Source organism: Porites lutea, chromosome 4 (genome assembly GCF_958299795.1).
Source record: "Porites lutea chromosome 4, jaPorLute2.1, whole genome shotgun sequence".
NCBI classification, from domain to species: Eukaryota; Metazoa; Cnidaria; class Anthozoa; order Scleractinia; family Poritidae; genus Porites; species Porites lutea.
Window position 1 is genome coordinate 44,718,776 of NC_133204.1, and position 9,362 is coordinate 44,728,137.

Sequence of the window (9,362 nt, forward strand, 5' to 3'; positions counted from 1 at the left end):
AAGCAGACGGCTTAATTCCCCTGCGAAGAAAAGCCCTTGTTTTCCTTTCAAATTCAGTTGCGTTAGAGGGCTCACAGGTGTTGTTTCGGCGACACTTGCATTCAGTTGATAATTAGTTTGAATTTTTTTCTTGTTTTTACTAGCTTTGAAGAGAGAAAAAAGCTATCAACCCGCGATGATAATTTCTCTTTACTGAGACTATTTTTGATGACCTTATTTATTAGGGTTTAGCCAAGATTCACCTGTACGTAATTGAAGAAGCCCAGTTGCCGCTCTTAGTAAAGATGGCGCTCTTAAAAAGGCGGCTTGTCAACAAAACGAAATTTTCCTAAATCAATACCTGCGCACAAAATTCTGACGTGTTCAGTTTTCATGAAAGATTTAATAAGACAGCCATTGTCCTTTTATTTCTATGTGCGCTTATTTCAATTCAATAAACGATTGATGCATTGTCAATGAACGTTAATTTTCCGGAAAAAAGTAGTTCATCTAATAAGAACGTTTCGTCAAACAAAAGAGTTTTATGACACTTTTCTTTTTTGCACTCTAAAGCACGTTCCACTTGTAATTAAAATGTGATTTCTTGAAAGCGAAGAGAGCTCAAACATTGTAATCAAACTGTCTCATGCATGTACACACGTTGTGCCACCGATAATCTTTAGAACCTTGACACCTCCATGTATTTCTTCCCTACGTGCCACCTTACTGGCTTTTCACACACAATCAGTGATTAGTAAGATTAGTGCAGAAGTAATGTGTTTTATTCATGAGCGCCCTTTGAGTAACCTTGTTTGCCTGCTATTTTGTTAATTGCCTTGTTGTTGAGGTGGTTTCAAGTCGTGTAACAAAGTGAAGAGGACTACAAAATATTCGACAGTGGATCTCATCGCCCTTCCGGAAAGAAGCCAAAAAGCTTTGGTATGCATAAAGGTAACATTTTAAAACATTCCATAAAGAACAGCTACTGCCTTAAAAAAAACACAATTTTGGCTGTAGATTATCTCAGCAGGAGAGACAGAAGCGAGTTAGACTTTGGTTTAAGCTGAGGTCTTTGTGTATCACCTTGTTTACTCTATAGAGTTTACAATATCACCAGTAGAAAACGCCTTTGATTTTTTATCCCTTTACAGTGGTCCATGAAATGAAGCTTTTATTGAAATGAAATTTCTAATTATTTTATAATTTTCATTCCCAGAAACGACCACGATCATGAATTCTTTTCGATCAAAACGACCGAGATTTTTCTATTAACTGCGATCATTTTGTCATAGTTAGGGACAGTAATCCAAGAACTTCGGGGAAAAAATGACTGCAATGTGTTTTTGAGTAGTTTTACGAGGTCCTGCTAATCAAGCACTTATTCTGGCACTTATTCTGGTGATCTCATAACAAATGCGTCGTCGGAACTAGTGATTAAATGTGATGGATTACAGTTTTAAAATCACGTTCAAACCAAGCGATTTTTTTTAGACGTGACCCGTTTAGACAGGAAACGCTGTTGTATTTAGTTGGTGATAGCCCCAGTAAATCGGGTCTCACATTGAATTTTATTTCAATTTTTCACAAATACCGGAAAACTATGTTAAAGAAAAGTTACCAACTTTGTGGTTAATACAAGTGAAAACTGAACTAGATTTGAATGTTTGAAAATATAGAGTGGAAGGATATTCTTCTTATAATCTTCAGGATGGACATCACTAGATAAATTATTCATTAACCACTTTAAAGTTTTCAGTTAAAATCAAATCTAGTTTTGGACATGATACCGTACAAATTAAACGTGGAGACAAAGTGAATTGTACTGAGCAAGCCGAATACCTGTATAGTTATTCAGTCAAAATCGTTATACTGAACACACGTTATGTTTGACAAATCAGTGAATGTACGGTACATAACCTTGAAGCCAGGCTAATAATTAGATTATACACCGGCTAAAAATCAATGCGTAACCACAACTATAATTTACTTTTTGTATACATAAATCACATATTGGATAAGCTGCTGTCTAGCTTTAGGGTTTTGTAGCAGGCTGAAATCTTTTCATCGCTGTCGGATCAGTTTCGGAGCCATGTTACAGTAGAAACCCGGAAGAAGAAAGCTACCTGGATTTCGTCAGTTGAAAACGTATTTATTCTAAGCTGTTTTATATAAGGTATCACTGCGCATATACATTATCAAGAAATTTTATTTAAACAAAGAATTTTTCTATTAAAAAATGCCGTGCTTTTTTTCTTAGGCATTCAAAGCAATATTTCAGTTGCTCTTAGTACATAGCCCGGAATCTTTTTTGGGAAACCGGTCGTTTCGATACGACCGAGTTACTGCTGTGAAATTGCACAGAATAGTTTGCGCGTGAACATGAAAAACATTTTAGGTGAATATTATTCTTTCTTTAAGCAAATGACGTGAAACTATGATTTACACCTCAACTGAATAAACTTTTATCGAAACGACCGGTAATCGGATAAAGCCTGAAGCCTTTTGCGACTTTTGCTACCTCAGTTTACAAACCACTCTTCGATGATCATATTTTTGAGAGGGTTCGTTTGTTGAAGAAATCAGTTTGTCTACCCTATAAGAAATTTATTCTTGGGCTGAACACAAAAATGCAAAGGAGCATTTTGCACCGAGGATTGCAATTTTACAGATCAGCCGGAAATATTACATTGTTGACAACAAAATAATTTAACCTTAAAGAGGACTGTTTTAATTTGAGGTCATGCTTGAAGTAACAAAGACCTTAAAAGAAAATGCGAAAAGTACGATTTATCAAGAAACTGTATCAACTTGGGTAGTTTTCCAATTTGTCATTTTATTGCAGTTCTCAATTGTTTTTATTAATATTATGATTATTAAATTTATTATCATTATTATTAATGTTATTATTAGTAATAATACTAGATTTAAGTACATAACTTTAACTCAGTTTCATTTTGTTTTGTTTTGTTTTCTTTTCTTTTTGGTTTTGGTTTTAGCTTGTTTCCTGTCATTTCGGACATGACAGGAAAACAAAGAGACCACTGCCAGTTTTAATTTTATGAGTTTGTTAAAATTATCGCCACAAAGTAACATCAGCATCTCGTTATTCTTGTAAAGTAACGCCGGTGAATTTAATTTCCTAAAAATCAAACAAAAATTAGATTAAAAAAAATTCTGTAATACATGCTTCAGAAAAATTTTGGACCCAGCGCTTATTTTACTCTTTTTTATATATATACGAATGTTAGTCGCATACTAAACAGGCAATAAGCAGGTGTTTTTACAACTTTAATTTATTTGCCTGTAAACATCTGTTTTTAAAACATTGTCAGTCTTTTCTCACGATTTACCCCTACACCGGCAAATCATCCCTTTTCTGTTAAGGCACATTTCAGTATACGTACAGGGAATACTGTTAACATCCGATCGCTAAAAATATCTTAAAGCTTTCTTGTAAAATCCGATCGCAAGACAAACCCTCCAAGGGGACACAGTTCACGTTTGGGTTTTCTAAACATATTCCATAACCTTTTCATGGAAAACCGATAAAGCACATAAAGTATTCTTCCAAAATGATATCTTTTATTTGAGAAGTGCTCAGTTATTTTGATGTTCAATTTTGGGTGTATATTTTTTTAAAGGGAGTGCCTTGGAAGCGAGGACCCCACGCAGACAAACAGTCGTGATTTCGCAGGTAAAACCATAGAACAGTTGGGCACTGAATTCATTAAAATGATTTCCTTTATATATTTCCTATCATTTGAAACGTATTCTTTCAACCTGTAGGAAGCTCTCCCAAACTCATTCAAAATGACTAATATCCACTTGGAACTACGTTCCCATCATACTTGAGTCAGCTTCCGTGGTCGTTCTTGAAAGATAAGGTAAAATTTTAGCTTATTTCATTTTTTTCTTTTTTTTCGTGTGTGAGAATGAAATTGTAAGTGTTGAGTTACAGAATTCAATAATGCATTAACGCACTACAAAACAAATAGGTAGTTAGTTTCATGTGACATTTAAAAAAGCCTATATATAGGTGTAATTTTTGATTTTATGCGATAACAAGACATTACGCCTCTAGATATATAGGTAAAATTCTCGACTGGACGTTTCTGATTTAAACCAAACATCATCTTAACTTTTAGCTTCCTTGCCACACATAGTTTGTTTCCAGTTTCATGTCACATAAAATGTATGAGATAGAAAAGAAGATAGTTTCTGACTATGCTTGCCAAATTCTGGACGACACTTACCGAAATAATCTGAACTGTCTTTAAGACCTTTCACATATCTACACCAACAAAAAGGTTTCGTTAAAAGGGATAATTTTACAACTAAAATTCGTACCAGTATGGAAAATGACAAAATTTCTTTTATTATGGTTTTATATGTAGAATTCTGAATTACTTTACTCAAGCACAATGAATTGGCATAATGCAAATATTTTATTCATAATTTGAGGGTTTTTTTAGTTTCCTTTTCCGCACAGCTTTAGAACTTCCGGAGATAATCGAGTTGAACATTTACAGGACACGTATTTATAAAATTTGACTGAATACGAATTACAGATGATGATGTTAAAGAGGGAAAGTAATTTTTTGAAGTTAGCAAATAAGTCTTATTGAAGATACTGTAAACTTCCTGCCATTATAAGCCCTAAACCACCCCCCACCCTCCCCCCCCCCCGCATTTATAGGCCCATTTACCAGCTGTAAACAAAAAGATACATCAGATTATAACCCCCGTCTAGCTTGTATTGAAATGAATTCGACTTTTTACAAAGTTCCGAAGCTTAAAAAAGCGATCAAATTCAAAAAGTAGTTGTGATCAGTGCTTCTAGTGGATCAATTTAGTTTCTGGGAAACTGCCCACCTACCCCTCCCCTAAGTTAATATTAAAACTTACTTCTCACTTTGGGCAAAATGATGGCTTAGGGGAGGGGTAGGTGGGCAGTTTCCCAGAAACCTAAACAGATCCCTTCTATGTAGCTTGCTTTGAAACACTTTTTTCAGTCCGGTTGAAAGTTATCCCCCTCCCCTACCCGAGTAAAAGACGCCCCTTCTATAAGCCATCCTTAAACCCCTTACAAAGTTGTATAAGCCCAGGGTTTATAATCGGAAGTTTACGGTTTAATAAAAAAATGTATTTTTAAAGTGAGAAATGAGGGACACTGAAAATCCTTTTACATGCATGGTTTAAATAATCATGTCTCACTGAGTGGATGTTTCTTGGTGTTGTGGAAACCATTCTTGGTTCGCTTCCGTGTTATGGTGTTGTTGTTGTTCAGTATCTTTTCAATCTTTTGTATTACGTCATTTGGTGATTGCACCTGTCCTCAACACCAAGAAACTACATGTCCCCTTTTCAACAGACAAGTATATGGAGACTAAAAAGTTAACAACCCTAGGGCGCATGTTTAGAGCTTCCTTAAATTTTCAGAAAAATAGAGTGGTTCTGAGCTACTTATTCCCCAGAAATGTTTGAACATTTTGTCAAAAGTTGAACCTTGGCATGCTCTGATAACATCGGGCTATTTTTCTTTTTGAGTTGGAACAGGTAGTTTTAATGTAACCTGTGCGACACAGGTAGCCATGTTGCTTATACGCGTGAGCATTTGCATGCACGCGTGGATTGCCATAACAGCACACTCAGATATTGCGGGACCACGCGGGTGTTCTCCCTGAGGACCTCCTCGATTGCCTTAACGTGTTGAAAAAATGCAGGAGGCCGCCATGATATCGTTAGTTTTTTTTATTTGTCCATCCATGTCAAGTTAATTATTAGACTAGAAATTTGGGTCTCGCAAACCATCGTGACCCTCTAAATCATTATTTAAAATATAAAAGTTATTATTAGTATTGTTATTATTCAGATAACTATTATTAATATCAATATTATTATTATTATTATTATTTTATTACTATTATTATTACTAGATTATGAAAAGAAACCCTGCTGGTGGTTTACACTGAATCAGGCTATCGGATGTCAGGCCACAGCAATAGGCATGTTGCGAAGCTTGCTGTTCAAAGAATCCACGAATATTCCTGAATTTTAGGCACTTATCAGCCTGATAATCTACAGAAATTTGGATTTTTTTCAACATGTAAATTTTTGAGCTAAGTCCCCTAAAATATTTTCGAAAAGAGATTGTATCCGAAGAAGCTTATTACAACGTGCAAAATTTTAGGATTCCGTGACTCGTCTACCTTCTTTCTTTTTTTTCTTTGAGTTTTATTTTCCTGTTGCGTTATTACTGCTCACCATGAAATCCTAAATCGATAAACCACAGGCAGTCTAAGATGGTGTAAAACCAACAGCATTCAATGTCAGGAAAACACAAGAGAAACCTTATGAAGCTTGAAGGTTTCGTACTTTCATTCGCTGGATCTCCTTAGTGTTTCAGTTCCCACTGTTTCACATTTGGGGCGGTTTCATACTGGCAGAACTTGCAGACAGTCCTCTGGTCTTTCACATCGCTCTGCTGTTTTTTTCTCAGTAAAACCGACAATTGCACTTCAACTTCAGCAAAGTTGATGGACCTTGATGGCCCCAGGATAACAGCAGTTCCTTTTTAGTGAGCCGAAAGGGCAAGCGGTTAATTCATCGATGACTTTTAAGATTTCGATAACCTCTGTGAACCAACATGAATATAATGTCTTTCAAAGGCATTGATGGAGACAAAATCACCGTGAAAATATGTCTTTGCTGTTTCAACAGAGGTCATCGTTCAAGCCTGTATAAACACTATCTCCATCGATTATATCTTTTATCCTTTATTCTATTCCGTTCTGGGTTCTGACAGTCCAGTTACAACGTTGTATTTCGTTTTCCTTAGTTTTGATTGGATGAAAACGCGATAACGGGCTGCTAAAAGCGCTATCAAAATAGTAAAACTGACAATAGATCACTTGAAGTATGTGATGCAATCGAAAAGTGACACCATTGCGAGTATAAAAAGTCATACTAACCAGACAAGTTACAGCTGAGATATTTTGATGGAGAAAGCAAGCACTTCATGATCATCTGATAGAAAAGATTTCTGAGGTGGAAGGACATGGTTCTAATTTTCTAGGATTTACCGGTCACTCATCGTGTTGCCCTTGACCAATGTACACCGTCGTGTGTATTCAGAAGTTTTATTCAACAGTGAGTCACGTTCCAAGCATATTACACTTGTTTTATGCGAATTTTCAGGGACCACACCGGCCTGTTGATCAATGTGCATCATCTTTGTGTTTCAGGTTACCCGGTGTTTTTGGTCAGATGCAGCTTGCTAACAAAGGTCTTAACCAACAGCATATATTTTAAAAGTGAACTTGGACATCCTTCGGCTGGAACGTACGTTTACTGCAAGCCAAGAAATTCACAGGCTATTAAAAACGGAGGTAGGATAGTTAATTTGCCACAACAAGGGAGGAAAATAACAAACGTCATTCACGCATAGTTCTGTGTTCAATTCGATTACTAAATTAAATTAACCTTCCTTTTTTTTCACAGCAATAACGGGCGTTTGAGTGTACGAGCTCTCTATTTATTAAATATTTGTTCACCTCCCTGGTTCCAATTAAAAACAAATAATTCGTTTACAAAAAGGGTCTTATTTAAATCTTAAATCAACACATTAAATCCATCGTGAATAAAATAAAAATATAACAGTTGTCTCGCATTTCAGGAGAGCAGACCCTCCGTTTTAGGATAAAAGTAGTTAAATTATCACTTTGTCACCTTACGATTTCGCTAAGTGAAGCAATGAAAGCGATTAAATTATTTTCCTTACTTTTTGCGAGCGACTTTGATTGTTGGGATAACTATTTCCTCATCGTGCTTGATCGTTTTTCCACATTTCAAAATGCAAAGCTATTTGAGATCAAAAAGCGATATATATGATGAGAAAAACAAAGCTAGTTAGCATGAGTTCTTTTCTATAGGCGTTCCGTTCAGAGAGCTGGATCAATTTATGCGCAAGATTTGAGCATGGGTTTGGCGTTAAATCAGCGTCGGTTTTTTCTATCAAAGAATGGCATTGGTTTAATACCATAACTGTTTGTTCCATCGCGTTTTTGAATATTGAAGTCTTCAGAAAAGCATTTTGGATACTTTCTTTGCTAATTTAAGCATGCATGTTATTTAGCTATATTCTGTCGAGGTCAACTTATGTTGATTTGTTTCTACACTTCCCCTCTAATCACCTAAGAGTATGAAGAAAATATAGCTTAAGAATGTGAATCTCATCACCCGGAAATAGAATGTTTGCGAAGGAAAATAGTACGGGAATATCAGGATTCATTGGGGAACCAGTCTAGTTACACGCACTTCCATGACTTCACCAACTTCTTTTTCCGTCGCCTCAAAGTTTCATTTGAAAATAAAAATACTGTAAAGCTACGAATAGCCTCTGTTTTTATCTGTGGTGTGACTTGATGAAGCTTTTTCTCCTTACTTTAAAAGGAAGTTTATTGATAATGAAACGGGGTGAACTGAGAACAACTGGAAAAACTGGGGTTAACTCACGTTTCACATTCTCAGTTGCTTAAGAGGGCTGTTTATAGCCGTTTCCAAGGTCAAAAGATACAATCGAGCAGCAAAACAAATCAATTACAGCTCCAACCATCCGGGTTAATCACTTTATCACATGTTTTTCGCCCCAGACTTGGCCAGTTGAAAGACAAGGCAGTTACAATAAATAACTCTGACATGCGCAGCTGTGGTCGGATAAACATTGAAAGATTTTTTGGGGAAGTATTTTCGACCTCATATATTTTGACTGTCTCTACGTTTACATTTCTCTAGGGTTTGAAAATAGGTACTCAGTTGACTAATTTTTGTTTAAAATTTGGCCTGAACCTAGCCGACATGGTTTTAGCTTACATAACCCACTTCTGAGCGTTGTAACCGACATTTTCTTCTTGTTAGTCCGTGTCTTAGAGACTAAAGTCAAACATTTAATTATGAGTTATTTTCCGTTACTTAGTATTTAGGGTAGCTGGCTTTTAAGTCAGTTATAGACCTAAAAAGCTTGTGATTGCTTCATCCTTTTAATTCATGTGACTGATATGATCCGGTCAGAACATGTTTAACTGAATACCCTTCATTATCGCGAAGTGAAATCTGTTTCAACTGGAATACTTTGCTCTACTTTATCCACGTTATTGTAATTATTGTTGACGTACACAAAACTAATTATTGCACAGCCTTGACAAGTTTCCGGATTTATAAACCTCCAAAACAAAAGCAGTAAAGAAAGATAAGGAATATTGATGTATTGGTAGGTTAATTTTTTAACAAAAAAACTTTGAAAAAAACTATAGCCGTTTATACTGTTTACAAACGACTATTCTTGTACAATTAAGCCGGTTACATGCTAAACTTGTAAAATTGTA

The 9,362-nt window shown here is 35.7% G+C and overlaps 1 long non-coding RNA gene across 1 annotated transcript; it reads left to right on the plus strand.

The window, feature by feature from the left end:
• The first annotated feature begins 326 nt into the window (after positions 1-326).
• LOC140933391 (uncharacterized) lies at positions 327-3,851 on the plus strand. Its single transcript, XR_012165052.1, has 3 exons — positions 327-918; positions 3,621-3,673; positions 3,766-3,851. It is a non-coding gene; the product is annotated as an uncharacterized lncRNA (long non-coding RNA).
• Positions 3,852-9,362: the final 5,511 nt, after the last annotated feature.